This window comes from Pseudorca crassidens, chromosome 1 (genome assembly GCF_039906515.1).
Source record: "Pseudorca crassidens isolate mPseCra1 chromosome 1, mPseCra1.hap1, whole genome shotgun sequence".
Classification (NCBI taxonomy): Eukaryota; Metazoa; Chordata; class Mammalia; order Artiodactyla; family Delphinidae; genus Pseudorca; species Pseudorca crassidens.
The window spans coordinates 58,157,059-58,184,920 of NC_090296.1; the positions used below are offsets into that span (position 1 = coordinate 58,157,059).

Genomic DNA, 27,862 nt, shown 5'->3' on the forward strand with positions numbered 1-27,862 from the left:
TTGTATTTCAATTAATTAAACTTGTAGGCTAATGTTAAACAAATTGCGTAAGTCAACAAATACTAATCATCACGTACTAAGTACCAGATACCTGATGCTGGGGATACAGCAGTGAATGAATCGCATTAGTTTTGCCCTCATGGAGCTAATAGTTTTGTCATGTTCCCTGTTTTTTCTTAAATAGGGAAAATCCATTTATGTCAACCCATATGTCGAGGGAAAAAATACAGACGTGCCATTTATATTTTAACTTCAAGTCAGCAGATTGCTGATTTCTACCTTTCTGAGGGTTCCATGTCAATTTAAATAATAATCTACCTAGCTCTATCAGACACAATATTTAACTTTCTTTCCCCTAAGATGTATATAATAGTACCAACTGATATTCAATCACTGTCATTTTTAATGTAGAAACAGGCTGTTTTAAAAAATGTTCTTGAAATGAATAAAAGCATTTTGATTTTATTTTGGCTATGGCTTATTTTATCTGCAGAAGCAAACATGAGGAGTGATACAATTCCAAAGGGTAAGAATAAAAAACAGACAGAAGATGACACAAGGATGACTCGGGTTTCGTTTATTGTTACTGCTATCTCCATTTGTGAAGATGTATGAATGGTCTTATAAAGCCAGAATTTAAGAGGGTGATTACATTGTCCTGATATACCCAATAATTAGGACTTTATTCAAAAAGAAAGTTAAACTATTGCTAAATTAATATGGAATTTATTCCGAAATGCTAAAAATCAATATACAGATAAATGGTAAATTTGAATAAAAGTACATTACACTTTATTTATTTCAAGTTATTTTTATGAATCTGTGAACCAATCCTATCTATCTTTAAAATTTATATTTATCATGAAAGATGTTATTATAAAATTATAGAATAAATCAGACACAACCCCCCCACAGATATAAATCAATCATATGCCAAACATCTGAGATACCTATTGTCTGCCTTTTCATTTATTTCCTTCCATGAATATTTTAAACTAAATTTTACATTTATATATACATGGTAATAATATAAGAAATCCAAAAGTAAAAGTAAATCACCCTTTAAAGCAAGATATATCCCCCTCAGAAAGAACCAATTTCACATTTCAGAACATCCTCTGAGAAATATCTCATGCATATATAAGCGTGTGTGCATGTGTAGATTTTTATATATACATAAGAATTTTCTATGCTGTTTTGTCCTATTCCTTTCATTTAATATATCATGGCGATTATTCAATTTCTACCTTCTATCATCACCACCATCCATTCCATCAGTCAATATCTATCATATGAATACAACATAATCTGCTCATAATATGTCCCAATTGAAAATTATCATTTCCAGGATTTTGTTATTATAAAAATGGTATAACCAACATCCATGTATCCATGCACATGTGTGATTGAATAATATATTAAGTTCCTGGTATAAGTATAATAAGTTCTTAGAACTAAAATGTTTAAGCCAAAGAAACCTCATTGTTTTTGAAACTCTGATTATTTTCCCTTCTCTGTAGTAACGAGGTAGTATTTACTACTACAGCAAGAATAAATGTGAATTTATAATTACTTTATATTAGTGCATTAGGATAGCAAATTATAAGTACTTCCAATTATTATGCTAACTAAAAGGGAAAAAAAGGATCGATGATCAAGGGTATTTCTGTCTTCATTTTAACATGAAAAGCATAGAAACTAATACAATCCCATCTAATTGAAATTCCCCAGAGAAAGTTCTTTATATGTATGGTTATATAATTTATTAATGGTAACATTTTTCTTTGGTTATACTATCTTTTATTAAGAAATTACGATGTGTTAGCTACTAAAATAAATGTGTTATCCAAATCAGTTCTCTCAGGAATCAAATGAGATAAATATATATTCATATACAATGCTATACAAAATAAAGCAGGGATAGAGCTAGTACCTGGCAAAGCTGGAGGTTCCACCAGGGCCATCTCACTCCAAACCAATGCTCTTATATCTCATAATGTAAGTGAGGATTTCAGAAAACCATTACAGATTCTATAGTAAACAAACCCCAAAAAAGGTGCTATTTCTTTTTTTTTTTTTTTTTTTTGGTCCATGTATTTTGTTTGGCAAGAACAATGCCGAAAACAAGAGATTTTAGATTGGGATTCTAATAAAGCCATTTTCCCGTGTGATCTCATAAAGATTTCCTTTTCTTCATGACAGTATGTTGAAATAAAACATCTTAGAAGCAATTCTAGGGATTCCCTGGTGGCGCAGTGGTTGAGAGTCCCCGGGTTCGTGGCCCGGTCCGGGAAGATCCTACATGCCGCGGAGCGTTTGGGCCCGTGAGCCATGGCCGCTGAGCCTGCGCGTCCGGAGCCTGTGCTCCGCAACGGGAAAGGCCACAACAGTGAGAGGCCCGCATACCGCAAAAAAAACAAAAAAACCTGGAAATCACTTCACATAAATGAGTTTTTTAAATACATAAATATTCAGAAGGATTCAGATAAATACTATCACTAAAGCAAGCTTGCCTCATCACCAGCACTGCTAAACCTAATTTAAAAATTAAGTTAGAGACACTGATTGAATATGGAAATGCATTTGTGTTATTGGATAAAAGTGTCATATCATGTACTTAGCTATAGGAAAATGTTTACAAATTATTATACACATCCAGGATCATATGATAAATAAATTAATGCACCACTACAGCATTTATTCCTTAATGTAAATGTCACATGGTAAATGAGAACAACTAATCAAGAGTTCAGCAGTTAAATAAAACATAAATCCTGGTGACCTAAAAATTTTTTTACTGCATTTGCAATTTCCTGTTAACAACTCAAGAAAATAACTTCAAGTGATGCTGTATTTCAACAAGATACAACCCAAGGTGAAGGGCATTTTTGGAAGGGGCAGAGGGTGGGTAGAGGTGGTTGTTGGCTTTGCTTTTTTTTTTAAGGAACTGAGTCCTTCCCTAAATTTAATAATGATAATTTAATATAATGGATTTTTCATGATAAACAGCAGATACTAAACTAATAACTGATTTAGTGAAGAAACCAAATGCATTATCCCAATTTGACTTTAATCTTAAAGTTTATTTACTAGATTTTGTTTGCAAAAGTCTTATACAAAAATAAATAAAATAAATGTAAAATAAGGCCCAATGAAGATTGTAGAGCTAATGAAGTATTTTTCCTTGCATAACTAATATTTTCTTACATGACAGAACCAAAATAATCCAAAATAGTAACAAAAAATACTTCAATGTATAAATCCTTCACAAGATAAACTTTCTCTGCTAAGAGTTTCCTTGAAATTTCTTTGAATTTCAAAGTTCAGGAAACATTTTTTTTTTTCCTAAAGACAACTTTGAGTGGCACATCTTATCCCTTGGTGAAGTGAGAGAATTGTCCTTTTACTTCTTCCTGTCCTAGATCACGGTCTGTTCTGACAATATAAATGTCAGTCCTGCTCTGTTCCCTTGGACACAGGGAAAAATAAAATGCAACATTCTTGTTGCTCTTAGTGATTAGGGAAAAGTCAGCAGACAGATACTATGGTCACATAATCTTCATGTCAGTGTGTCATCTTGGTAATGATCTTTTTCAATTAAGAGAATATGAGTAAGTTCTTATTAATACAATGTTGAACTATATGTATCTACATACAGTGTTTCATTCTTTCCTCCTTCACTCCTTTCTTCTTTCCTGTACCCCCATTCCTTCCCTCCCTTTCTCCTTCCCTCCCTCCTTCCATTACTTCCCTGCCTGCCTGTCTTCTGTGACTCTTGATTTACTTAAAACTTTTGTCTCTTAAAGTGGTTATAATAATCCCTACATCATAGCATCATTTTGAATGTTATTTGTGTATTACACATATGCACATACTTGTGGATGTGAGGAGTGCAAGTGCCCAAATACTATAACTTGCCAAAAAAAAAAAAGAGGCTTTATATTTTATATAAAACAAAACCCTCTACATTTCAACCTATTTCTACCTGATTCTGCCCTATTTCCACTTCTTTCTTCAGAGTACCAACAGAGTTTCATATCAGGTTGAGATATCAAGTTTTTAACATTAGTCCATACTGGCATTGGTGCTTTGTCTCCATCTGATCTCTGACCATTTTGTTCAGTGATGCACCAGTTTACTTAGACATTCTATATAGGCAGGTTCTCATCCTCCCCCTACTTTTCCTCCCTCCATCCTTTCACCTCTTCTTCCCCTCCACACACACTTCTCTTTCTCTCCTTTCATTCTTTTCTTTCCTCTACAACCTCACCTCTTGCAGGTGCAATCAGAAATGAGTTCATAATGAAAGCATAATACTGTACACATCCTCTGAACATAAAATTTTTTAAAGCACATTTTAACAGAATTTCAAAACATGTATATATTATACATGTACTCTCTTCAAATTCTGACTCATGTAGAAATCTGTAGAAACCAGATTATTTTTTAATACGCAGATGAGAAAGTACATGTCCCATATGCTTATTAATACTCATTATACAAGTAATACATGAGTACACGTCTTTTAAAATTAAATATAATCGATAGGAGTTAGGGATGGGGGAGGGAGGCAGCTGTGGGTACAAATGCATAGCAGGAGGTATTATGGTGATAGAACCGTTTTGTGTTTTGACTGTATTCATACATGCCTACATATGTGAAAAATTTAGAAAACTAAATATAAACACACACAAGTATATGTATACCTGGTAAAATCTGAAAAAGGTCAGTGGATTAGAGCAATGTCAATTTCTTGGTTGAGCTATTAGATTTTATATTACAGTTATCCAAGATGTATCACTGGGAGAAACTAGGTATAGGGTATGTAGGGATCTCTCTGTATTATTTCTCACAACTGCATGTGAATCTACATAATGATACATCATGTGTCTTGGAATAACCCTTATGAAGCAACAGTATCAGGCTGCAATCTCAGCATTCATTAATAGACAAGGAATATCCAGAACACCAATTTAACAATTTCAGTAAATTATTCAGTCCTTATTAAACTACATCTTGAATACAGTGTCTCCAGGAAAACTACAAAAAAAACCCTTAAATCCGTTAGTCAATGAAAGTACAGCATTGTTGCTTGTGTTGGGTACCAGAGCACATCAGTGGCATTACTGTAAGGGACAAGAATTAGGTCTTGCACCACTAGTGTGTATATGGTAATTTATCCAACTGCTGTGTGCCTTGCTGGGCTGAGGTTGAACAGAGTCTCTCTAGCTGCTCTTACCTGTATTAGCCAAAAAATAAAAGAAAATATGGATTTCTGGTGCTTGGGAAATATGAGGTGGTTTAAAAGAGTGGGAGGAAATTCTGCGTGTATCGATAGGAATCATTCTGTGTTTTTGTTGTGGTAGTGGTTGTTTCTTTGTTTTTAATTCATTACCTTAAGCTCTATTCAAAATGCTAAATAAACTATATTAAAAAATAAATCTACTTGAAATTTATAAATCCAAAGAAGTGAATTTATGGTCTAAGTAAATTCAACTCACACACAGGCATACTAGATATACAGTGTATTAGAAATACCTACATAGTATATATGCACAGTATATTAGAAATATCTACTTTATGCATATATGGATAAAGTAGATATTTCTAATATGCACACCCTCATGAGTATATATGAGAACACTGTATAAATAAAAACGTATGTAGACAGATTGAGCATGCTTTATAATGGTCACAATAAGAACATTATAGCATATATACTAGACGAAAGTCAATGAGTTGAATAGGAGGCTGTAAATCCTGGGCAACTGTTGAGCAATTTTAAATTAGATTCACAGTGGCTTAAAAGAAGATTTTGGAGCAATCTCAGAAGAACCAAGGACCACCTGGAGATTGGAAGTTGGAACCACTGCAAACATGCTAATAGGCAATATGGGTACAGAAAATATCTAGAAGCATGAGGAGTACTTCCTTTGAGCGGGTGGGTGGGAAGGACTTAAAGCCACATTTACAAATACAGGGAAGAACTAAGAGAATGGAGTGAGAGGTATCACACTTATGACGTACCCCTAATGGTACATCATGTGCCTTAGCTCTCCTATTGTCTTACAAGCTTTTTGAGGTCCAGAAACATCATATGGGTAACTGCATGCCCAGCAGCATCAAGCACACTCAGATACATAAAACAGATACTCAAGAAATACAAATTAAAAATTTTTCAACTGCAAATAAAGGAAAATCATATACTAAAAAACTCAGAGAAGTTACCTCTTGTGAAAGTTTCTAAGAGAAAAGATGACTCAAAAAGCGAAGAAAATCCTAAAAGTAAAATCCAAATGATGCAATTAGAAATGATGTGATGATAAAGAGGTAATTGGAAAGAAAGTTAAAGAAACCATGAAGACTGTACAGGAGGAATTCCACATAAGGTCAGATTATAAAGTAGCATGTATAAAAGACAGAAAGAAGGACACAGAACCAAAGATGAATATAAAATAGTGTTTGCAAAGCACTTTCAGATACATAATTTCATTAGAGAGTAACCCTGCTGTCCTTGGTCTTTTCTTGTTCAGCATTTTGACACTGACTTGCAAAAGTACATAAGAAATGGTGCTTATTAAATCTGTGAATCCATGACTGACACAAAACTGGGATTTAAAAATGACTCCATAGGTTTAATGGATGAGCCAAGACCATCAAAATGAAATATAATAGAGCCAAAGGTAAAGATGCTTAGATTCAGGAACTAAACTATTAAAGTGCAGGGTGAGGGATAGATCTTTAAAGACAGTTTATATGAAATGCACTTAAAGGTGTTAATTGTCTCCATGATCCTAAGGGTCAACAGTTTCAGGGCTGCAATCTCAGCATTCATTAATAGAAAAGGAACATCCAGAACAAGTTTAATAGTTGCAGTGAATTATTTGGTCCTTATCAAACCACATCTGTAATACAGTGCATCTCATTCTGAATTCTGCTGAAAAGTCTGGAGACAAATACCCAAGGAAACTACGGCCAATCCAAACCTCTGCAAATAAAAAATGGTTGAAAAATAAAACTGGAATTTTATCTTGGGAAAGAGGTAAGGTAGAGGGAAGATATCTTCAAATATCCTTTGTAAGGGGTGGGAGAAGGGGGTGTTAATGCCAGAGAACATGATTTGAAGTGAAGGATAAGAGCTACATTAAGAACATGCAATTAACATGAGGATGGGCTGCCCTGGAGGCAGTGAGTTCATTGTTTGCTGAGAAGTTCATCCTATATGGATATCAAAGATGACATTCTCCCCCCACACCTCCCCCTGCCCCCCGATACGGCTTGTAGGATTGCAGGATCTTAGTTCCCGACCAGGGATCAAACCCCAGGCCCCAGCAGGGAAAGCACCAAGTCATAACCACTGGACAGCCAGGGAATTCCCCAAGATGACATTCTTGTGTGGGTTTTAAGGTTGGAGGGGATGGTCATGAGGATACTTCCAAGTATTACTGTCCTTACAGGACTGCCTCTAATAAGGCAGCCAGGTTTACGCTGGCCCTTCTTCAAAGGCAAACTGATTTTCCTGCACCCTCAGAGTGCAGCTCTGCTTGGAGAGAGGTCTCTTTCAAAGTGATGAGATAAATACATGTAGGTATCATCACTAAATTTATAAGGGGATATATACTTAAGACTGAATATAAATGAGAAATTTTACCTCATTCCTTAGGACTATCAAGAAGCAATATGTTTCTGCTCGAACACAGATGTGTATGGGGGAGGTACAGTTTTAATTATTTTTTCAATATGTTCTAGTCTGTGATGTTCACATTTGACCAAGGGAACTGTAACTTCCTTTATAACTCTAAAAATATGTGCATTTGAATTTTACTATTAATTCACTATTTTCTATGAACTCTGAACTCTAAGTCTGAGCAAGAGCACAATTTGATTTTCTTCTTTAGTGACTGCATGCGTTAGCCTGATGGTCCTGCCTAGGTGTAACTGAGCTCAGAGCAAAATAAAAGCCAAGTTTAATATTTTATTTGTGTACTTTATTATTTTCAAAGCTTTTCTACACATTATTTAGGTTGGCCTTCAAAACAGTCTTAAAGAGGCAGGTAGCACTGTTATCTGATGTCATTTCCGAGGCCCAGATGTAAACAGTCATTTGCACTAGGCCATGCCACTATCTGTAGTAGAGAATCTCTGACTCCTTATAAGTGTCTTTCCATTCAACTCTGTTTTTCTGATTTATATAAAAAGTTACACAGGCACAAGAAACTTCAACCAAGTCATGTCAAAGAAGAAGGGAAGGGGCTTCCTGGTGGCGCAGTGGTTGAGAGTCCGCCTGCCAATGCAGGGGACACGGGTTCGTGCCCGGTCCGGGAAGATCCCACATGCCGCGGAGCGGCTGGGCCCGTGAGCCATGGCCGCTGAGCCTGCGTATCCAGAGCCTGTGCTCCGCAACGGGAGAGGCCACAATAGTGAGAGGCCCGCATACCGCAAAAGAAAAAAAAAAAGAAGGGAATTGATAGCCCTAGAAAGGATGTGAGTAATAAGAAATAAACTGGAAATTTAATTCATAGGAGTCAAATTGGTAAATCACTTATGCACACTTTTTCTAATTTATTTTATAGCTAAACTCAATAAGAAATAAACTGGAAATTTAATTCATAGGAGTCAAATTGGTAAATCACTTATGCACACTTTTTCTAATTTATTTTATAGCTAAACTCAATAAGAAATAAACTGGAAATTTAATTCATAGGAGTCAAATTGGTAAATCACTTATGCACACTTTTTCTAATTTATTTTATAGGTAAGCTCAATATATGTTTAAATTTATCTCAACATATCAAAACTGGATAAGCTGAACAGAAAATATATTTTAATATGGAAATGAAAGTTAGAGACATAGTTTCAAAATGTGCATGTATTCATACTGATGTTGGCTTGAAGTTACCATTTTTGAGACTGTTTTATTAAAATATATGTTGGTTTCCCAACCTGCCACTTCTTAATTAATGTAATAATTTAGTGGTAGTGAACACTCAAAATTAGGATGAAAATTTTCTCATCTTATCAATAAGGTTCTCTTGACTTACAATCTTCAATAAGGTTTTCTTGACTCATAATCTTAATATCCTAGTTCTGTTGGCACTCATTCCTCACTACCTTTATTGTAATTCAATATTTCACTATCTCTCACCTGCATTAATACAACAGCCTCATAAATGGAATCCATGCTCCTGTCTTATCACAAGACAACATATCCTCCATATTTTCATTTCACCACCACCATAAAGATTATCTCTATAAAATGCAAATCAAATTGTGTGTCACATGTAAAATTCTAATATGGCATACAGTCCCATAAGCATCTGTCTCCCACCATTCTTCATGCCCTAAGCTGTATGCATATTAACCATATCCCTTTGAAGACAACTTTAAAATCTCTAATTATATTTACAAATCCTCAAACCAACTCGCCTTTTGGATATGTGAGGCCTCTGCATAGGATGCTTCTTCAACATGGAATATCCTTATCCCTCTTCTTTGCCTAGCTAACTTCTTATCTTCTAAATTTAGCTCAAATAACTGAGACTAAGAGGGAACCAAATTAAGAATGTGTTACATGATCAAATTGACATAACTTATAATAATAATTTATAATAACTTATAACAATTTAAAAATTATTCTGGCTAATGATGGCTAATGTGGAAGACGATAAACCAATTAGGAGATGTTTTCCTTAGTCCATGACATACATGAGATTTTTAGAATAGGATGGTGGCAGAGGTAAAATGGAACTTAGTACAGATCTGTCTGATGCCAAGCCTGTATAAGTATTGTGCTACGAAAAAACCAGCATTTGAAAATTATGACTCCATCACTTACAAGCTTTATGATTATGGGAAAAGTCATTTTACCTAAGCACCAATGATCTCATCTATTTTACATGAGAATTAAATGAGATCATGTAAGTGAAGTGTTTCCACAAAAGCCTGGAATACAGCTGGTAGTCATAGAGGGGGCTTACCTTTGAAAAGTATCAAATCTGGTAAGTTTGAGGCTAATTTTAAAAGTGGGTGAGCACTTCAGATATTGGATATAAACTTATAGAAAAAATGGCTCCCTAAATTCATATTAAACTGAAAGCATGACGTTTTAAGAAAAAGGTTTAGATAATTTTAATCTTGAGCTAAAGGAAAATAGAATGACAAGACCTGCAGTCTGTGTGTGCTCAGATCTTAGTTCGTCACACTTTCTGTTGTTTTGTTCTTGGATAAGTTAATTAACTTCTTGCATTATCAAATATTTTTGATAAAAAGGAAGGCACTAGGCTATATAAAAACAATATTTCTTCTCATTTTTGAACTGAACATCTAGATAACAAATGCCCAGTTTGTGCAGGGTATCCTATTGGGTACTACTCACGTACAAATCAGTGGTGAACATTTTGTTCAATTAACATACAAAGATATAAATAGGAAATTACCAAACAATCAGAACGAAAGGCAACGTCAAATTCTCCGAAGAATTTGCCAAACAATATCATTTTGGGGGTTTATGTTAATGAAAAATATACTTTAAAAGATATTCATACACATATATTTATAATGGTAAATTGAGGAATAGGAAAGAACTAATGTTCAAAAACAGAAAAATGGTTAAGTGAAAAAGAGGTGACTAGAACAATATGTTCTAACCTTAAAAGTGAAAATTATATAGTATGTATTAACATAAAAAATTGGAATGTTAGCTTTAAAAAAATCACAAAATACTACCCATGTTATAACTAATCCTATACACCAAGTCCACACTCAAACTGTATTTCCTCCGATAAGACTTTCCTGACTCCTAAGTTTGGTTGGTCCATCATATTTTAGGCTCCCTATAATATAAACTTAATATTTATGATACTTTATGTCTATTTACCCATCTTCTTGCAAGATCCATGCACTATCCATCTACCGTACCGTTCTCAGAATTCATCAAAGTACTCCAGGCTTACAAGTCACTACAATGTTTGTAAATTTAACAAACTTTGCTAAAAGTAAGTTTGCATACAGCTAAGAGCTTGAAGGGAGTTATTGTGGTTAATATCTGCTGAAGTGGTAGTAAGCAATTAGGACTTTATTTTTCAACTATAGAGTATAATTAGCATTTCATAACCTTTGTACAATAAAAGGTCAACATCAGCAGACAGTCACTTAAAAAAAGAGTCTATTGCTTTCTATGGATTTTTCTGTATACATAATAATGAATAGCACTGATGATTAAAAAGACAAGTGTAATGTTCAAATATCAGAGACAGAATTCGGGGCAAAAAGGACTATAGATTGGATTAGGAAGATTAATTCTCATGTTTTAAGACAATTTATAACTACTGCAATTTCAGCAATTAAAATTGTTAATATTCTTTCAGAAAACTGTCTCATTGAGAGAGTTATTTTTCACTTATTTACAATAAAATATTATCTTCTTAAAATTTTTCCATGATAATCATAGATGTTTAAAAATGTATTACTCTAAAATTATTGCTAAATATTTAGAAAAATGAACATTATACATGGAGAACTTATAACTATAGAATTTAAAACTGGGTTGTGGAAAAAATCCCTTTAATTAAAAAAAATCATCTCTTCCATAGAACTATTTATCAACAGATGTTCAAATATTATTTAACAAAGATAATAAATTATTGAAGTTACAAAAGTATTTTCATTCAAAATAATATTCTTTCTTGTACTTAATAGGTAACTCTTGCTGTTAAAAAAAATGAGGATAAGGGATACAGTTTTTGATAGTTTGATTGAATGATTAATTGCAAAAAGTTGGCTTACTATTGGAAACCTTCGTTCTAGATTTCTAACTGCAATTTGTATTCATTTTTAAAAGATGCCATATGTGAATAAACAGTTAATTCATGTACTGAACTGAAGGGGAGCTTTTAAGCTAAAATGGATGGGTCTTTAGACCCATCCATTACTAACCCTTGCTGGTTAGTAAGTTCATTTTTCGAAAGGCCTCACAGAAACAACATACTTGATCAATTTTTGATGGAGTCATTAAAATTCAAGTTGCCATTTTTGTCAAAATGATAAAAATGTCTCTCATCTAAAATGCTCAGACATTCAACTGAGTTAGGAACATCAGAACCAAGAGACTCATAAAATATTTTGGCTTCAAGATAGAAGACAGCTATAAAATTTGGAAACTTTCCCAATCCTATGCAATAGATTTGATGGATTCTCTTAATGATGAAGAATTAAGAGAGACAGAAGTCTAGAAAAGACTACATTTCTTAGATGCAAAGGAAATCTGAGAGTTAACTAAAGGACTTAAAAACATTTATAAGGATCATACAATATCTTTCACTCTTATTAAAAGATAGATAGGGATATGGGTTTCAATTTATTTTTATAGTTGAACTTTTGCGGGTGACCTTTTGAAAAGGATAAACAGAGGTGTGTTTTTCCTTCTCTGAGAGTCTTGGAGTTCATTAAGATGACCTATATGAGGCTCAGATACTGTTAGACATTTTTGGTGAGTGATTCTATTTAGTCTTTTATTTTACTCTGGATTATAGATTTTTTTAGTTGTTAGTCTGAAATCTCAGAGAGGTAGTTACAGCCATTTTATTTGTGTTTTCTTCAAAAAGAAGCAACAGCAACTAATTCTGTCTGCATGTACTTTTAGTGAGTGCTGACCCTGCATGTTTATCCAATAAATGTGACTAATGACAGATTTCCCAAAATGAGGTACAGCCCTTTAGATTCTGTAAAAGCCACACACAGAGGAATGACACTGCCAATATCACCACCAGAACCTTCCCATTTAGTGAAGACTGAACTGAAAATAAGGATAGGCCTATGTTACTGCAGTGCCATGAAAACAAAGCAGATGCTTTGCCTGAAATGAAAAAATAAAAGCTCCTTAGGGATGTTCCAATAAAATTTTTGTGTGATTAAACCTAGAAGAAATTCCTAAAGAAGAACTTAAGGAGAAACAAAAGTGATTTTCTTGGGAAACAGATCATGACAAAATTGCAGAAAAGGCCAAAATGAATTTAGATGGTTTTCTTCCAATAGACTTGTCATCCTCTCAATAAACCCTAAATTCTACAAGGAACTTTTTCCAAAACATTCTGGAAAAAAAGGTCTGAGGGTCTCTTAACACAGAGATGTTGAAAGAAAAAGCTTGTTTTGGTACTTCAGAAAAAGCATTTAATAATCACCCCCTGGGTAAAGATGTAAAGAGGGTGAATTTTTCTCTTTAATCTTTGTCTTTCGGCCACCTTTCCCTTTTCAGTATCCATTCCTTAAATCACAAGACAGTAAATATCTCCATACTATCCAGGAATCTGAAATTCAATCCCAACTGCAAGTGGCCTTTCTGGAGTGAGAGAGAATAACTGCATTTGAGATCATTCGGCCACAATCCCAATATATGCATAATTAAACAGTTAAACTATAATGTATGCTTTATACATTTGAGCCTTATGTAAGAAGAAAAGGTAAAAAACAGAATAATTTGACAAAGGAGAAGATGGTGGGCCAAAATCTAAAGGGCCTATGAAAGATAAGTGACTGATTCCTGTGATGGCTATTAAAAGTCAAAAGTGTAGGAAAAAGGAATGAAACTTCTTTTGGTTGTGAAGAGGGTATGACCAAGTAGAGTACACTACTGCTCATATATAATTACACGAGCACTTCAGGCTTTAGTTCCAACATCATAATGCCCTTATGGAAATTCATGCATTATAGACATTCTTCTAGTTATTATTACTAGAATGTTCCTGAAAGGATGCATGTGTGTTACTTATTCTAATGCACAATAGCAAGAGTCACACTTCACATTGTATATTTGTTATTTAACAAAGATTGAGCTCTACCAAACTATGGCGTAGAAAAGGGAAATTTTTATTGACAGAAATCGTGGCAGAAAAATGAAGGCATTATATAGGAAAGAGATGCAATGGTGAAAGTTCCAGGGATTCCTTTGAATAATCATACTTATAAAATGGCATAACTGGGGGAACAGATATTGAAAACAATGACTGAGAGAAGCAAAGACTTACTTTTGAGTTTCCAAAAGGGACACTCTTATAGCCAATAGCAAGTCAAGCTATTTAAGTAATGTGGTGCCTTTTTATCTAATTAATGTATTATGATTATCAGTCATACTTGATACCATAGGCTTGGGTTTCTAAGAGTAAGCATTTTTTTAATAACTAGGTAAAAGCACTATCAAATAAATAACTTAGGAGAAATTTCAACCAACTACATCATAATTTTCTGTTTAGAAAATAAAAGGTTAACATTTTGAACAGTTAGTTTTTCCAACACGTTTTTTTCAGCCTAACATAAGAGAAAATAAGAATATATAAAATTGGGTATTTAAGAGTAAACTGATTATTCCAGAGAAGAAAAGACTGTGTCTTCAGTATACAGGGACCTAGATGTGTCCTATGAAGTAGATTTACGTTTCCTGGCATAGCTTAAAAGACTTTAAAAAGTAAAGCAATCTGGTTCAGTGGAGACCAAGAAATAGTATTTGGCCAAACTCTCTGAAATAATTAAATGTGGCAATTCACAGTAACCGAGGCAAATATTTACCAGCTCCTGACAAATAGATGGGTTGAGGGTAAGAAAGGTATAAATTTTAAAGATGTTCTACTCCCAAAAGCATGGCGTAGCAAGTGGGGAATAAAGGATGACTTCTGGGTTTTAGTTTTGAGATAACTGACTAGTCTCCATGTGTCAGACAATGAAAAATATCTGGTAAGGGTTAAAAGAGACAGGAAGATATCTTACTCTGCCAGACCTAATTACCACATTATATGTAAGAATGAAGCTTGTGAATCAAGATGCAGTCAAATGTCAACTGTCTCCAAACAACAGATGAAGCCATGCAAGCAAATGGGAGTTCAGAAAACAGGTGTTAAAACACTGGGTTCCAAAATCAGATAGCCCTGGCTTCTTATGCTGACCATACCCTTTAACAGCAGTATTACTAGAGAATAATCTTTAAGCCTCCAATTTTCATCCCTAAAATGTGAAAAGTAATTCGAGGCATCTTGTTAATGTGGTCATAAAACTTAGGTGAAAGAATGACTGCAAGGCTCTGTACCTGACATATATGTGCTCATTAAAATATCATAACTACTACTGACTTCATTACTAATACTAAACTACTATCTGCTATGAAGTGAGAAAGGGAAAGGACAAAGCCCCAAGGCAATATATCTCAGGGGTGTTCCACATCAATGAGGTCAATAAAAGTAACAATTCAGGACTGTTGAAAAAAGAATAATCTGACAAGATGCAGGAAAAAATAGGGAAATTTGGTGCTAGAAAATCTACAGGGCCTTTGAAAGGTAGTAACTGATTACTGAGATGTGAAATAAAAAGTTCAAAGGGTAGGAAAAATGAACTAAGCTTTTATTATGGCTATGGAGAAACAGTGAATTAAGAACTGATATGATGATCATATGGTGGATAACAAGATTATGTGAACAGATGAAAATAATTATCACAGCAATAAATTCCTGAGTTTCATTTATTGCATGTTATATATTAATGATAATATATTCCTGAAAATATGCTTATGATTTTAAGTGTCTCAACCATGTTTACTTGGATTATGTCCACTCTCAGCAATAGAAAGAACAAATTTATAATGTCCTATAAGAAGCAATTATGTGTAGTTATTATATTACAGAAAGATAAAAGAAAAAATCGGCCATATTGCCACTTAAAAAGTTGTAATTTAATATGTCCTTGTGCTTTTAATTAGTATAAGTCAATTCATGTGAGCTTATGAATGTTATTTTTTTAAATAACTTTATTTATTTATTTATTTTTGGCTGTGTTGGGTCTTCGTTGCTGTTCACGAGCTTTCTCTAATTGTGGCGAGAAGGGGCTACTCTTCGTTGCAGTCCGTGGGCTTCTCATTGCCGTAGCTTCTCTTGTGGAGCACAGGCTCTAGGCGCACGGGCTTCAGTTGTAGTTGTGGCACATGGGCTCATAGTTGTGGTTCGCAGGCTCTAGAGCGCAGGCTCAGTAGCTGTGGCACACGGGTTTAGTTGCTCCGCGGCAATGTGGGACCTTCCCTGACCAGGGCTCAAACATGTGTCCCCTGCATTGGCAGACGGATTCTTAACCACTGCACCACCAGGGAAGTCCCATGAATGTTATTTTTAAAGCCCTAATGGAAATTATTTCAGGCTTCTGTGTAGCATATTAGAACAAATCTTAGCTAAAGGTTTCAGCTAACCGATAGTGAACTATAAATGTCTTAATCTGTTTCAAGTGTTTTTAGTTTGTAATTTGGTGGCCTCAAAAGAAAAATGTTACAAACATAAAAGGCTACTTCAGTCTTACTATATGTGACATATTAGGTATGGCTTTCAATGTTTTGAAATCATCTGAATAAGATACTTTTTTAAAAAATATATTTTCTTTTAACAGAAGTTGTCATTAGATTTTCTTATTATATTGTGGTAAGAACACTTAACATGAGATCTGCCCTCTGAATAGAAATGTAGATGTATAATACAGCAGCAGCATCGATAGCACAATGTTGTAGAGCAGATCTCTAAACTTAAGCATCTTGCCTAACTGATATTTTATACCTCATTTCCCATTCTCTCCAGCCCCTCACAACCACCATTCTATTCTATGCTTCAATGAGTTTGACTATTTTACATACTTCATACAAGAGAAATCATATAGTATTTGTTCTTCTATGACTGGCTTATTTCACATAGCATAATTTCCTCAAGCAGAATTTTACTGAAAACTTTTAGCAAAGGTTTTTTTCTACTTTTGGGGTTTTGGGGAGGGATTTGCTTTGTTTGGTTTATCTTTTGCCTTCTCTTTCAATATTAAGCATATATATTGAGATATATACTGATATACCTTTAAATGTATTCTATATATTCTCTTCCAATATTTTATATATACATAATACATAATAAAATCTTAAAGGACAAAAAGAGTAAAAGGATTTAAACAAGAAACAAAAAGGTATGATTAGAGAGACTATGAGAGAATATGTTAAGTTGAATTACAGGTAAACTGAAGGTTATAAGATTACTGAATTAAGCGGTGCCATGATTAGAACAGTAGGTGAGGAATAAAGGTTGTGTGTGGGTGACTTGAAATAATAGCTCATAATAATAGGATAATTTCAACAGAAATTTCTTAAAATATGCCTATGTATAAGAGATATAAAAACACCACACACTATGACTGTAAAAGGATGTTACCGTCTTGGGGTATTTTTGTATTTTTAAGAATCATATACAGGAATATCTCATTTTATTGCACTTCACTTATTGCACTTCACTTTATTGTACTTCACAGATAGTGCATTTTTTTTAACAAATTGAAGGTTTGTGGTAACCCTGCATCGAGCAGGTCTGTTGGCACCATTTTCCAACATCATTTACTTACTTCATGTCTTTGTATCACATTTTGATAATTCTTGCAATATTTCAAGTTTTTTCACAATTATTATGTTAGTTATAATGATCTGTGATCTTTGATGTTACTATTGCAATTGTTTAGGGTGCCACAAACTGCACCCATAAAAGATAGCGAACTTAACTGATAAATGTGTGAGTGTTCTGACTGCTCCACTGAACTGCCATTTCCCTGTCTCTCTCCCTCTCCTCCGGCCTTCCTATTCCCTGAGACACAACAATATTGAAATTAGGCCAATTAATAACCCTACAATGTCTTCAAAAACACAAAGTGTTCAAGTGAAAGAAAAAGTATCACATCTCTCACTTTAAGTCAAAAGATAGAAATGATTAAGCTTAGTGAGGAAGGCTTGTGGAAAGCCAAGATAGGCTGAAAGCTGGGACTCTTGCGCCCAACAGTTAGTCAAGTTGTGAATGCAACAGAAAAGTTCTTGAAGGAAATTAAAAGTACTAATCCAGTGAACCCACAGATGATCAGATGGTGAAACAGCCTTATTGCTGATACAGAGAAAGGTTTAGTGGTCTGAATAGAAGATCACACCAGCCACAATATTCCCTTAAGTCAATGCCTAATCCAGAACAAGGCCCTCGCCCTCTCTTCAATTTTCTAAAGGCTGAGAGAGGTGAGGAAGCTGCAGAAGAAAAGCTTAAAGCTAACAGAGTTGGTTCATGAGGTTTAAGGAAAGAAGAGTCTCCAAAACATCAAAGTGCAAAGTGAAGCAGCAAGTGCTGATGTAGAATCTGTAGCAAGTTATCCAGAAGATCTAGCTAAGATCACTAATGAAGGTGACTGCGCTAAACAACAGATTTTTAACTTAGACAAGAGAGCATTGTATTGCAAGAAGATGCCATTTAGGACTCTCACAGCTAGAGAGGAGAAATCAACACCTGGCTTCAAAGCTTAAAGGACAGGCTGACTCTCTTGTTAGGGGCTAATGCAGATGGGGACTTGATGTTGAAGCCAATGCTCATTTACCATTCCAAAAATCCTATGGCCCTTAAGAATTATGCTAAATCTACTCTGCCTGTGCTCTGTAAATGGAACAACAAAGCCTGGAAGACAGCACATCTGTTTACAACATGGTTTACTGAATATTTTAATCCCACTGTTGAGACCTATTACTCAGAAAAAAAGATTTTTTAAAAATATTACTGCTCATTGACAATGTACCTGGTCTCCCAAGAGCTCTGATGGAGATGTACAAGGATATTAATGTTGTTTTCATGCCCAATAATGTTGTTTCCATGCCCACTAACACAACATCCGTTCTGCAGCCATGGATCAAGAATAATTTCGACCTTCATGTCTTATCATTTAAGAAATACATTTTGTAAGGCTATGGCTGCCATGATAGTGGTTCCTCTGATGAATCTGGGCAAAATAAGTTGAAAATCTTCTGGAAAGGATTTACCATTCTAGATGCCACTAAGGACATTTACGATTCAATGGAAGAGGTCAAATATCAACATTCACGGGAGTCTAGAAGAGAGTGATTCCAATCCTCATGGATGAGTTTGAGGGGTTCAAGACTTCAGTGGAGGAAGTAACTGCAGATGTGGTGGAAAGAGCAAAAGCATAAGAATTAGAAGTGGAGCCTGAAGATGTGACTGAATTGTTGCAATCTCGTGGTAAAATTTTAATGGATGAGGAGTTGCTTCTGATGGTTGAGCAAAGAAAGTGGTTTATTGAGATGGAATCTACTCCTGGTGAAGATGCTGTGAAGTCTGTTGAAATGACAATAAAACATTTAGAATATTACATAAACTTAGCTGATAGAGCAGCACTAGTGTTTGAGAGGACTGATGCCAATTTTGAAAAAAAATTCTTCTATGGTAGGTAAAATGTTATCAAACAGCATTGCACACTACGGAGAAATCGTTTGTCAATCCATGTGGCAAACTGTATTGCTGTCTTATTTTAAGAAATTGCCACAGCTGTCCCAGACTTCAGCAACTACCTCCCTGGTCAGTCAGCAACATCAACATCCAACATCAACATTGAGGCAAGACCCTCCACCAGCAAAAAGATTGCTACTCCCTGAAAACTATAGCATTTTTTAGCGATAAAGTATCTTTAAAGTATGTACATTGTTTTTTTAGAGATAATGCTATTGCACACTTAACAGACTACAGTATAGTGTAAGCATAACTTTTATATGCACTGGAAAACCAAAAAATTTGTGTGACTTTTACTGTGATATTTGCTTTATTGTGGTGGTCTGGAACTGAACCCCAAAAGTCTCCAAGATATGCCTATATTTAAAAAGCTATCAGCTTAAAAATAATAAAGCACTCATTCAAAATCTTCTACCTTTGCAGAAATGGAAAGGCTGAAATAGAACAAATAAGATGATATATTTCAATAAGTACATAAGCCCTTTGAAATGATTTGAGTGCCCAAAGACAGGGTAAGAGTAAAACAATGAAAAGAACACATTTTTACAGATGGTGTTCTTTTTGCTTTTCGTATGATGAATAAAAGGAAACTATTCTGCTGGTTCATAATTCTGGAAGTCCAGAGGAAAGGCAGTTCTGAAAAGTATTTGAAGACCCTGGCTCTTTCTAGTCTGATGCTCTGTACTCTGTAGTGCAGTGTTAGGCTTCATCCTGAGGCTGCTTCCTCCGTGGTTGTACAATGGCTTCTGGAAGCCCTTGCTTTCTCAATTCTGTCTGCTGCATGGGAAGTGGCACAAGCCCCTCCCTAATCATGAAAAGGACCTTCTGCCAGTTTTAATGGCCCGATGTAGGTCACATGTCCACTCATAAAGCAGTAGTGGGATGTCAATCACTGATGTGCTTAAAGGTGGGTTTCTGAACCAGTTGCTAACAAGACATGTGGAGTTACTACCTCTGCCTTAGATTAACTAAGGTTAAGCTGTAGAGCTTTGGCCAATCACCAAAATGGCTATACAATCAGCCAGAGGTGAGGTGGATTTGAGGAAACCAACCATAATGTCTACCTAAAGGAACCCTTCCCATACAAATGTGGTATGATAAATACGTATACAAATATTTGAATTCTGGAAATTGAGCATTTTATGTTATGATCTTTAGAATGTACACTATGGTTTAAGTACCTATAAAATACAGGCTTAAAATAGTTAATAATAATGAACACTTTTGCCTGTTGTTAGCGAAAGACATATTTCTCTGCCCTTTCTAATTCATGTCAAACAAATCAAAGAACATGTTTATAAACTTGACATTTGATAATATGGTTGGCTAATTTCAATAAGCTCAATGGTCACTTATGCTAGTGATACTTCAAAATTGCAAGGCAGAGAAGTACATATTCTAGAATTACATCCCATAGCCATCTTATTGTGAATCAACTATTTCAGGCATTTAAGTCTAATAAAGTAGATATCCTTCTGACAGATGAGGAAGCTGAGGCTTAAAAAGGCCAAGTAACTCCTCCAAGGTCACTGAGTTAATGAAACAGATCCAAGACCATAGTCAGTTCTCCTGAAATGAATCCAACTATCTTTTGCTATATGCATTGCAATGAGTTTACGTTTTATCTATGCCTAATAAGATGCTTAAAGTGGACACTTTCCCTTTCATTTTTGAGAGAGGTCACAAAAACTGAGAATAACACCACAGTGACAAGCATCCCCATATTCCACAGTGAGCAGATAGACCAAGAATGGAGTACTTGTGATATTAGTGATCTAAAATGTATGTAGTAACTTTTGGCCTATCATCCTTTTCCAGGCTAAGTAAGAGGTTTGAAGCTGAAGAAATGAACAGAGAGATTTTTGGGAGGAATTTGTAGGAATGTTGTGGCATTTCCTCTCTTTACATCTCATATAAGAGAGGAGGGAGGTGATTCCCTGTCTCTTACGATGAGGAGGGATCATCATTCATTACTGCTCCAGAGATCGGCCCATGCCTCTTAAAGTTATAGGGGAGGCTGAGACTGACACTGGACTGCAGCTTGGAAAATTCCAAAGGTAAGAGGCTATAAGGCTAGCATTCTGGCTAGGGACACAGAAAGTAGAGTGGGTTATACTTCTTTCAATTATGAGTCAAACGGACCTATTTCTAGCTGATCAGATATGAAATACTTGGTAGTGAACAAGACTGGATTTATTTTAGTTTACCCAAATATAGGTAACAGACAAATATCTGGGGGCTAAAACAAGAATACCATGGCAACCCAGACGAAAAGCATCAACTCTGTAATATTGAGAGAAAGCAATATCCTTGATTAGCTTCTGAGTATCTCACGACAAAAGTCAGCTTAGAATACCCCCATGCCAGAAAGTACCCATACCAGAGAACATCGCTACCAAGAAAGTAAAGTTCTTCCTCATCTTCAAGTCTCTTCCCTTTCTGAACTCTAGTCTCAGATTAGGAACCAGGAAACAGTGAGCAGGGGAGGAGAAGAAAGGATGTGGGAAAAGACAAAAAGCTGAATACAAGCGCCACTCTGCCTCCTAGTTTCTAGTCTGAAATAAGACTGAGTTGTAAGAGAGGAGAAAATTAAATTTAAATAAAAATGAAGAATTTGAAAAATATATTAGACTGGCCATTTAATTTCTGAAATTAGATAGTTATTTTAAGTAAAAGAGCCTGTAAAGCATTTATATTATCTAACAGTGACTGAAGAAGTTGTGGAACTTGCATGAGATTCATCCAAATGGAAAGACAACACAGCCCACTTTGGGGCATTAGGAGAAAAGAGTAGTTCCTGTAGGAGTGCACCATGCTGAGCATTGTGCTTTCAACATACTGGCACCATACACCAAAATACTAACAATAATAATAATAACAACTGCCTTATATTTCAACAAATCACCTTCCAACTAGTATATATGTAGTAAGTGTACTTCTTTTTAGCAGTGACTAATGAAGCTAAAGAACTAAAGTTTGGGGGTTGCAAAACCTTGGTGCTTGCATGTTCTAGTTTTGCAGTCTTTGATCCATTTACTTAAACATTTATATCCTCCATTCCTTCATGTGTAAATAAGATCAATATGCTTTCCTTTAATATAGTTTTCTCAACCAAATATGACTTTGTCTGACAGAGGATATTTGGCAGTATCAGGAGATATGCTTAGCTGTGACAACTGGTACGTGTTACTGGCATCTAGCAGGTAAAGGCCAGGGATGTTGCTAAACATCCTACAGTGCACAGGACAAAATCCCACAACAAAGAATTATGTGGCCCCCAAATCAATGTTGCTGAGGTTGAGAGAACCTGCTATTAAGCAGCGCCTATTAGAGTTATAAAATATTTAAAATGTCAACTTCAGGATTTGACACAGAATAGATATTTAATGAAGACTAGTGTAACCCTTAGGATGGATATGATTGAAAGTAATGAAAAATATAACTTAAACTGACTTAAAATAAGAAAAATTTTTAGCTGACATAAGAGAAGCTGTGGTGAGGATGGGCATCAGCAGGGTTCAAAGACTCAGAAATGTCATCCTGGACCCAAGTTTTCTAACTCTCCTTAGTGCGCAATGTTAGTTTTACTCTAAGGCTGGTCCCTCCTCACCATATAGACACCAGTGAATTTGAAGCTACACATTTTGGGGTTCACATCTAGTAAGAGATAGAAAATATCACTTTCATAGTTCTCAAACACAAGAATATTCTGTCCCACATGTGCCCAGCAAATTTGTCCTCTACGTGCATTGACCCATTTAAGCCTAGTCTGAGCCATTCCTGAATCTATCACTGCAAGACAGAAAGATCAAACGTTTGGCTTAGTATGACCAGGTGGGGCATAATGGAAAGTGAGATGAGAAGAAAGAAGGACAACCATAATATCCAGAATGGCTAGCTAATATCATTACCATTTTCATCCTTCTTTATAGACACCTTAAAACACTAATCTATAAGCTTAAGAAACAGTATCATGGAAAAGCGTCAGAAAATGATCACTGATATCATGAGATTGTGATTTTTCCCAGAGCAATACGTATAAAGCAAAAAAGAATAGGATTTAAAAAATAAATTGGGGGGCTTCCCTGGTGGCGCAGTGGTTGAGAGTCCGCCTGCCGATGCAGCGGACACGGGTTCGTGCCCCGGTCCGGGAAGATCCCACATGCCGTGGAGCGGCTAGGCCTGTGAGCCATGGCTGCTGAGCCTGTGCGTCCGGTGCCTGTGCTCCGCAACGGGAGAGGCCACAACAGTGAGAGGCCCGCGTACCACCAAAAAAATAAATAAATAAATAAATTGGTTTGGCAAAAAAATAAAGGTCAAAAGAAGGAGGGAGAAAATAGAACTCGAAAAAGTAATTTCATCAGAACAAAGACTTCATTGAGGGCTATGACTTGAAGGAGAGAAGTCAGGGAGAAAACTGACCAGGAACCAAGGAGAATTATAAACTCATCTGCTTCTGAAAGAATAGTCTCCACCTGCAAATTAAGACCAAATGTGAGATATGATGTGAGGTGCTTTTGTTAAAGGAGGAGATTAATAAAGACCAGAGAGACAGAGCTGGAATTCTGACCTTTGGTATGGAGCCGTAAAAAGCCATTCTGATTCCTAAGTTATAAACCTCATTTAAGACCCAAGATAAAGTCAATTAAACATTCTATAGGAATGGATTGGAGGATAGAATGTTCTGATGACTCAATACAGAGGAAGGACAAAAGAGGAAAAATTTTTAAATGTCAAGGCTCTGGTTTTAGAAGAAATCCTCTTTGATTTTTAAGCAAACCATTTCAGAATGGTAATGAGGAGCCATTTACATGCGGAAGCACTAGATTTGGGGGATGTTTTCTCTCTTGTTTATTTTTCATTCTCTTTATTTCATTATATTATTTAATGTATAATTTCCTTCAACTTTTAGGTATGTAACTCATGAGTTTGAGAATTCTGGAAATCTGTCTGCCTCTATATATCTTTCCCCACCAATATTTCATACAACCCCATTATTCTATGTCTATGTTCTGGGAGTTTGAGGAATGTATCAGGATAGTACTGTGAAAAGTTCTGAAAACACATGATGATGTTTAGCATATTTGACCAAACCATCTAAAACACCAATGCCCCTGCATCTTGGAAAATAACAAAAGTCTATCTAATCAAAATTAAATTTCTATTAGAGTAAAACATTAGTTCATTACGGCAAAGGGAGAAATTTAATCTGAAACTGCTACCCAGGAATACTTTAGATATAATAAAGACATGGTTATAAATAGTAAAGACAAGCAACTATTCTTGTATGATTATTATGTCTCAAGTATTATATTGTAGGTTTTGAGGGTAAACAAATTAACAATATATTAATGCTGTACTGGTAAAACTCTTGATTTAATGCAAATCCTCAAGGAGGGGCATGACCAATTATATGTGGGCCACTGAAAAGACAGAGAAATAAGCACCCATTTACATACTATCTAAAGAAAAAAAAAATATATGACTCTCAAGCCCCTGTTCCTCCCCATTCCATATCTCACCCACATAAAGTAACCATGTTCTAGAATCTTACGTTTTCCATTTCTATTATAGTATTAATTTTGCACATTTATGCATTTAGTTATAGTTCATTTTCACCGCTGCATTGTATTCCCCTGTATAAATACACTGCAATTTACATATTCATTGTTCTGTCGCTGGACATTTGGATTATTCTGACTTTTTTCCATTATAAGAAATGTAGCCAAGAATGCTCTTATCTCCTCATCCACATTCAGTAGAGCTTCTCTGGATTATATCCCTATAGTTGAAATTATCATATTATAAGGTATGCACATACTCAAATTTACAAGGTAATAACAAGTTGTTTCACAAAGAGATTGTACCAATTTACCTCTCACCAGCAGGCAAAATTATAAGCATTGTTCTATATACTCTAACAACTTGATTCTGGATGTTTTAGGGTCTGCCAACTTTGGTGGTAGATTTGAAATGGTATCTCATTTTGTTTTTAATTTATATTTCCCTGATTACCAGTAATATTCCATGTATTTTTATAGATTTATTAACCATTCTTATTTCCTCTTCTGGAAAATATATATTTATGCCTTTGGCCATTTTACAGGGTAATTCTAAAGATTTTATTCTGTGTATGGGGTATTTTTCACATATCACTGATACTAATCCTTTGTTAGTTACATATACAGTTACATATATCTTCAAGTATATATGTATTTTTTTCTTTTCTTTTTTGTGGTACGTGGGCCTCTCACTGTTGTGGCCTCTCCCGTTGTGGAGCACAGGCTCCGGACACACAGGCTCAGCGGCCATGGCTCACGGGCCCAGCCGCTCTGCGGCATGTGGGATCCTCCTGGACCGGGGCACAAACCCGCGTCCCCTGAATCAGCAGGCAGACTCCCAACCACTGCGCCACCAGGGAAGCCCTTCAAGTATATTTTTAATGAAGACAAGTTTATGGCTTATCTTTGTACTTTATAAAATGTTTAGATTTTTTAAATCTTAATTTTACAGGAGTCAAATTTCTCAATATTGTTCTTATGGTTTGTACATTTTTCTTTATTGTTTATTGTTAATGAATACTTAAATATTTTCCTTTATATCACAAAGATTCTCCATTATTTACTTCAAAAGTTTTAAAAGATTTGTTTTTGCACACTTATGTCTCTACTCCAACTGGAATTTGTGAACAGTGATTCATGAATAATGTAGTCACAAATTTTAAATATTTTCACATGCATAATCAACTGTTTTTAAAGCATTATTAATAATCCACTCTTTCCCCACCGATCTGCAAAAATACTTCTATCAAATACTTTTCATATTTGTGTGGATTTATCTGTAAATCTCTATTCTTCTTCATTGGACTCTTTCTTGCATATCTCAGTGCTAATGTCACATTAATTGCTAAAGTTATATAACAATTGTTGCTACTGGGTTTGGCCAAGACCTAAACGTGTTCATTTTTTAACTATGTCTTGGTTCTTCTTGATCTGTTTTGTTCTACATTAATTTTATAACTGTCAAGTTTGATAACAAAACCTATTATAATTTTTGTTTGGAATGATACAATCTACAGATCAATTTTAGAAGAAGGTATCTAGGAACAATACTAGTACAAAATTCAAACTATTTTTCTTGGAGAAAATTAATAATTTTTTGAGAAAACTTTCTTGAAAGACATTAGATGATATGGAAAAAGAGAGAGATACTTGGTTTATAAAACAGTGTTAAGACTGTTTTAACACATATTAGATTATCTCAAGCCATCCTTCATGTCTCTCAATATCTCATGTATATTCTATTTCTACTGTCCATTGTGTAATTTCTTCAGTTCTCCCTTCAACTTCACCAATTCTTTCTTTTATTGTGTCTGATCTGCTGTTGATTGAATTATTACTTTCAACATTTTTCTCATTTCCTGAAGTTTCACAGGTTCTTTTTCTAACCTGTCTGGCTGTCTGGACACCTTTCATAGTCTCCTATTCCTAAGGATTCTCTTGATTCAGATAGGTAGATGATAGATAAATATCTCCATTATGTGTGTGTGTGTATATACACACACACACACATACTGGTTTTATATATACATTCTGGCATTTAAATATGAAAACAGTGAGAATCTGATTTTGTTTTCTATTTGTTTCTATTACTTCTGCTTAGTTCTACTGTCTCATTCATTCATAGTGCTTTTCTTCTCATATATTTTCTGATGTTTTATTATGAGTTTATGTTAATGAAACCTTATCTGTGAAATTATTTCAGTCCTCTAGTTAAGGAGGGTTTCTTTAGAGAGAAACTATGATTGCTTCTGCCAGTTGTCTATAAGCACTACCAATGAGAAACTAATTTGAAAATAATTTATAGTTTAAGATTGCTTTGAACCAGAAGTATGATAAATTCAGGTCACAAATCTATTTTATATATGGTATTCATTTTGAGGTTTTGAATTCTCAGGAGACTGTATTTATTGACATCTCTCTCGTAGCCCCAGGGCTAAATTCAACGCAGAAAAGTGCTTGTTTTTATTTTTCTCTCTGTAAAGCATCTTTTCTTACTTCTCTTACTCACTAAGCATGTTACTCTCCAGGACTCTGGTTTTAGATTGGCATTTCCTATGAGTCATCCCATCTATATGTGTCCTGGCTTTGTCTCCTGTCCCCAGTACTGGATGTATCCATCTAAAAAATGGAAGCTCAAAATTTTCCCAAGAACAACCAGCAAGTTATAAATTGCTTATCTCTATATGTTCCTATTTTCACTTTATTTTTATCCTTTAGTCAGTATCCATTAGTTTCCTGAAACTTTTATGTACGTGTATGTGTGTATGTATGTGCATGTGTGTCATATTTAATCAGCATTCTTTTTGTTTACAGTAAGATATTTTTTCAGGCTATCTGGTCTTCCCTTTTGACAGAGGGAAACTCATAAACAAAATTTAAATATATATTTCCCATTGTTATTTTTGAGTAATTTTCAGAATTAAGAATCATTAAATTATAGATCATTAAATAAATATGAGTCAAATAAAAATGCAT

The 27,862-nt window shown here is 34.9% G+C and overlaps 1 protein-coding gene across 4 annotated transcripts in view; it reads right to left on the reverse strand.

Annotated features, from left to right (window-relative positions):
* Window positions 1-27,862, reverse strand: part of LRFN5 (leucine rich repeat and fibronectin type III domain containing 5) — a 257,343-nt gene that overhangs the window by 138,514 nt on the left and 90,967 nt on the right. The gene's annotated exons all lie outside the window — the stretch shown is intronic.